Source organism: Ranitomeya variabilis, chromosome 3 (genome assembly GCF_051348905.1).
Source record: "Ranitomeya variabilis isolate aRanVar5 chromosome 3, aRanVar5.hap1, whole genome shotgun sequence".
Taxonomy (NCBI): Eukaryota; Metazoa; Chordata; class Amphibia; order Anura; family Dendrobatidae; genus Ranitomeya; species Ranitomeya variabilis.
Genome location: NC_135234.1, coordinates 647,014,690 through 647,020,689, shown reverse-complemented (window position 1 = coordinate 647,020,689; position 6,000 = coordinate 647,014,690).

Sequence of the window (6,000 nt, the reverse complement as noted above, 5' to 3'; positions counted from 1 at the left end):
CTGGCAGCGCAGAGTCTTCTCCTCTGCGACACACATATCGGCCATTCACAGTACTGCCGGACTTTATCACATTACCACAGTCATGCCTGCGATTGCCATGCATTCCTATGGCCTCAATACGCCTCCGTGCGTATCCTTTAGGGCCTTGGTCACAATTTGCCACTTTGACAGGTGACCTCTGAGCTCTGCCACCTCTTTCTCCAAGGCACCCACACGGCACTCAGCAGCCTGTCTCCGAGCTCCTCTTGCTTCAACCGGGTATCCACTTCAGGCCCCACTCCTTTTTTGGCCTCCTCCCCTTCTTCACAAGGTGCAACTGGAACCACCTCTTTGCACCCTTTACGTCTCCGGCGACCAAAGGATTTGCCCTTCTTTTGGGGCTCTTCTTTACTGTACTCCCCTACTTCCTCAGAGTCACAGTCACCCTTGTATTCTCTGTCATACCCCACAGTATGGCGAACCCCCAATTCACACTCTAACTGGGTGTCAGCTCCACTCTGTTTAACCACCAAATCCTTATCTACCAGATCATTACCAGTCATATTGTCGCACACTTCAGGTGACGTCACGTCAGTAAGTTCGGCAGACGCACCTTTTCCTCTGGTCACCCGTATACCTGACCCATCAGTCTTGGAAGGTGTTTCTGCCAATGTCGTGTCACTAAGTTGGGCCCGTTCACCATTTTCCTTGGTCATGCCCACCTTAGGACTGTTAACTCTAGGGGGCGCATTCTCAACATTACTACCTCCCATACACATAATTGCCACAAACACTTCACCCTTTTTCCACCAGTCCCACAGTGCTTCCAAATCTTGTCCTATTACCATAGGACAAGGCAAGTTCGGGACTACAGCCACCTCATGGTATGTGGAAACATCAGCTGCGACAATATAGAGAGTGGCTACCTGAAGACCTTTAGTGTCCCCACCTATGCCACTTACTTTCGCCTTTGTCCCAGGTGACACAGAACTTCCTGGAAGGGTCCTCAGCAAAGACGCTTCCCTCCCCGGGTCTATCAACCCCCGCACACGCTCTCCATCCAGCCAAAAAGGACAGTCGTGACTCCTCACTGATTGCCGCCTCTTTTTTTGGCTCTGCCCCCTTTTGGGCAAGTGCTCCGTTTTTTGCCACCACCCCTGTTTGGGTTACAGCCCCCTTTAGGGATTCCACCCCTTTATGGGCTACTACCCCTGTTTGGGTTACCGCCCCCTTTTGGGACTCCACCCCCTTTTGGGCAACCATCCCTGTTTGGGTCACCGCCCACTTATGGACACCATCCTTTTAGGGACACCACCCCTTCCCTGGGGTACACCTCGTGGACTCCCACAGTACTCTTAAGCACCAGATCGCACAGTACACACACTATGTCCCTGGGCTTGTACTGGCCCTTTAAGAGTCTGTACGACCTGGAAATTTTATATATATATATATATATATATATATATACACTCACCGGCCACTTTATTAGGTACACCATGCTAGTAACGGGTTGGACCCCCTTTTGCCTTCAGAACTGCCTCAATTCTTCGTGGCATAGATTCAACAAGGTGCTGGAAGCATTCCTCAGAGATTTTGGTCCATATTGACATGATGGCATCACACAGTTGCCGCAGATTTGTCGGCTGCACATCCCAAAGATGCTCCATACAAGGCAGGATGGATCCATGCTTTCATGTTGTTTACGCCAAATTCTGACCCTACCATCCGAATGTCGCAGCAGAAATCGAGACTCATCAGACCAAGCAACGTTTTTCCAATCTTCTACTGTCCAATTTCGATGAGCTTGTACAAATTGTAGCCTCAGTTTCCTGTTCTTAGCTGAAAGGAGTGGTACCCGGTGTGGTCTTCTGCTGCTGTAGCCCATCTGCCTCAAAGTTTGACGCACTGTGCGTTCAGAGATGCTCTTAGGCCTACCTTGGTTGTAACGGGTGGCGATTTGAGTCACTGTTGCCTTTCTATCAGCTCGAACCAGTCTGCCCATTCTCCTCTGATCTCTGGCATCAACAAGGCATTTCCGCCCACAGAACTGCCGCTCACTGGATTTTTTTTCTTTTTCGGACCATTCTCTGTAAACCCTAGAGATGGTTGTGCGTGAAAATCCCAGTAGATCAGCAGTTTCTGAAATACTCAGACCAGCCCTTCTGGCACCAACAACCATGCCACGTTCAAAGGCACTCAAATCACCTTTCTTCCCCATACTGATGCTTGGTTTGAACTGCAGGAGATTGTCTTGACCATGTCTACATGCCTAAATGCACTGAGTTGCCGCCATGTGATTGGCTGATTAGAAATTAAGTGTTAACAAGAAGTTGGACAGGTGTACCTAATAAAGTGGCCAGTGAGTGTATATATATATATATATATATATATATATATATATATATATATATATATATCACTTCACCAGCTCCTGCTGGTACTGCCACAGCTCCCGCTGCAGTCACATACAACCGGCACCTCCGGCTGCTGACCACAAGCCGCTGCTGCTGCGGAACCTCTTGCTGCAACTGTAGCTATGCTCCACAAGGCTCTGCACGGCTCCACCGCAAACTTCGTGGACCCACTGATCCACAGCAAGCAGCTTGTCCCCTTCGTGGACCCGCCGATCCACAACAAGATGCTTGTCAGCTTCGTAACCCCGCCAAGTTACAGCCAGACACAATCTTCGTGGCCCCGCCGAGCCACAGCAATTAACTCCACATGTGCTTCCTGGAACGTTGCCCGTGGTCTAGCACCATATGTAAGATTGCACTTATTGAGTGTATTGGGGGACACTCGCTTGGCACGGGATTCAAGCACACGGGCACGGGTTTTTCAAACAAAACAGTCTATTCAGTTTATTAAGGTATCATAAACCACATAATGAGCAGTCCATTTACACACTGTACCAGGACATCACATCAAGTTTCAGATCCTTAGTCTGTGGCAACTAAACACGCTGGTCCTCTCCTTACCAGTTGCCGTGGGTTACCACACAGTTCATAGAACAACACAAGCACCAACAGTCTATGGTACCTTACGGGAGCTCCTGCTTCACCTGCTGACTCCTTGTCAGTCCTCTCTTCTGGGAAAGCTGCCTCACGGGGATCACCAACTTGCCTGGGCGGCACACCTTAGTCAGTCCAGACCCACCGAAGGATGGTAGCTTCCCCAACAGTTTCACTGTGCGCTTTTCAGGGATCCGGTCCTACTCCCAGAACCTCCCAACACACAAGCATGTGGCCTGTCCCGCTGCTATTCAGGACTTCGTCCAACACCCCAGGCATGTGACCTGTCCGGGTGCTATTCAGGACGTTAGTCCAACACCCCAGGCCACCAAGTCCAAAGCCCCACCACGTGCTGTTCAGGAATCCTACTCCCAGGACTTCCAACACGGGCTTCCAGGACCTTGCACTTGGTCCCTTCAGATCCAAACACTGGAACCACACAGGAACATGTGACCCACACCCTGGTCACATTATATACCTTTAACCCCTTCCCGACCCATGACGCCACGTAGGCGTCATGAAAACCCGTGCCAATCCGACCCATGACGCCTATGTGGCGTCATGGAATGATCGCGTCCCTGCAGATCGGGTGAAAGGGTTAACTCCTATTTTACCCGATCTGCAGGGAGAGGGGGAGTGGTGCTTCAGCCCAGGGGGGGCTTCACCCCCCCGTGGCTACGATCGCTCTGATTGGCTGTTGAAAGTGAAACTGCCAATCAGAGCGATTTGTAATATTTCACCTAAAAAACTGGTGAAATATTACAATCCAGCCATGGCCGATGCTGCAATATCATCGGCCATGGCTGGAAAACCTGAAGTCACCCCCTCCACACCCACCGATCGCCCCCCCAGTCCTCCGTTAGTCCTCCGGTCCCCTCCGTCCGCCTGCCGGCTACCCCGTCCTGCTGTCCGCTCCCCCCTGTGCTCCGATCACCCCCCCTGTGCTCCAATCACCCCCCCTGTGCTCCAATCCACCCCCCCACCACCCCTTCATACTTACCAATCCTCCCGGTGTCCGTACGCCTCCTCGCTGGGCGCCGCCATCTTCCAAAATGGCGGGCGCATGCGCAGTGCGCCCGCCGCATCTGCCGGCCGGCAAAGTACATTTTGATCGCTGTGGTAGGTTCTATCACAGCGATCAAAATAAAAAAATAATAAATAACCCCCCCCCCTTTATCACCCCCATAGGTAGGGACAATAATAAAATAAAGAAAATATTTTTTTTTCTTTTTCCACTAGGCTTAGGGTTAGAACTAGGGTTAGAACTAGGGGTAGGGTTAGGGGTAGGGTTAGGGTTACGGGTAGGGTTAGGGTTAGGGGTAGGGTTATGGCATGTGCACACAGAGCGGATCGGCCGCGGATCCGCAGCGGATCGGCAGCGGATCGGCCGCGGATCCGCAGCGGATCGGCCGCGGATCCGCAGCGGATCGGCCGCGGATCGGCCGCGGATCGGCAGCGGATCGGCAGCGGATCCGCCGCGGATCCGCCGCGGATCCGCAGCGGATCGGCCGCGGATCCGCAGCGGATTGGCCGCGGATCCGCAGCGGATTGGCCGCTGCGAATTCGAAGCAGTTTTCCATCAGGTTTACAGTACCATGTACACCTAAGGAAAACCAAATCCGCTGTGCCCATGGTGCGGAAAATTCCGTGCAGAAACGCTGCGTTGTATTTTCCGCAGCATGTCAATTCTTTGTGCGGATTCCGCAGCGTTTTACACCTGTTCCTCAATAGGAATCCGCAGGTGAAATCCGCACAAAAAAACACTGGAAATCTGCTGTAAATCCGCAGGTAAAACGCAGTGCCTTTTACCTGCAGATTTTTAAAAAATCGTGCGGAAAAATCTCACACGAATCCGCAACGTGGGCACATAGCCTTAGGGTTAGGGTTGGAATTAGAGTTAGGGTTGGAATTAGGGCTAGGGTTTGAAATAGGGTTAAGATTAGGCTTGTGGTTAGGGTTACGGATAGGGTTAGGGGTGTGTTGGGGTTACAGTTGTGGTTAGGGTTGGGATTAGGGTTACGGTTGGGATTAGGGTTAGGATTAGGGTTGGAATTAGGGTTACGGGTGTGTTGCGGTTAGGGTTGTGGTTAGGGGTTTGTTGGGGTTAGGGTTGTGATTAGGGTTATGGCTACAGTTGGGATTAGGATTAGGGGTGTGTTGGGGTTAGTGTTGAAGTTAGAATTGAGGGGTTTCCACTGTTTAGGCACATCAGGGGTCTCCAAACGCAACATGGCGCCACCATTGATTCCAGCCAATCTTGCGTTCAAAAAGTCAAATGGTGCTCCCGCCCTTCCAAGCCCCGACGTGCGCCCAAACAGTGGTTTTCCCCCACATTTGGGGTACCAGCGTACTCAGGACAAACTGGGCAACAACAGTTGGGGTCCAATTTCTCCTGTTACCCTTGCAAAAATAAAAAATTACTTGCTAAAACATAATTTTTGAGGAAAGAACAATTATTTTTTATTTTCACGGCTCTGCGTTATAAACTTCTGTGAAGCACTTGGGGGTTGAAAGTGCTCACCACACATCTAGATAAGTTCCTTCGGGGGTCTAGTTTCCAAAATGTGGTCACTTGTGGGGTGTTTCTACTGTTTAGGCACATCAGGGGCTCTGCAAGTGCAATGTGACGCCTGCAGACCATTCCATCAAAGTCTGCATTTCAAATGTCACTACTTCCCTTCCGAGCCCTGACGTGTGCCCAAACAGTGGTTTACCCCCACATATGGGGTATCAGCGTACTAACAACAAACTGTGCAACAAATATTGGGGTCCAAATTCTCCTGTTACCCTTGTGAAAATAAAAAATTGCTTGCTAAAACATCTTTTTTGAGGAAAGAAAAATGATTTTTTATTTTCACGGCTCTGCGTTGTAAACTTCTGTGAAGCACTTGGGGGTTCAACGTGCTCACCACACATCTAGATAAGTTCCTTGGGGGGTCTAGTTTCCAAAATGGGGTCACTTGTGGGGGGTTTCTACTGTTTAGGCATATCAGGGGCTCTGCAAACGTAACAT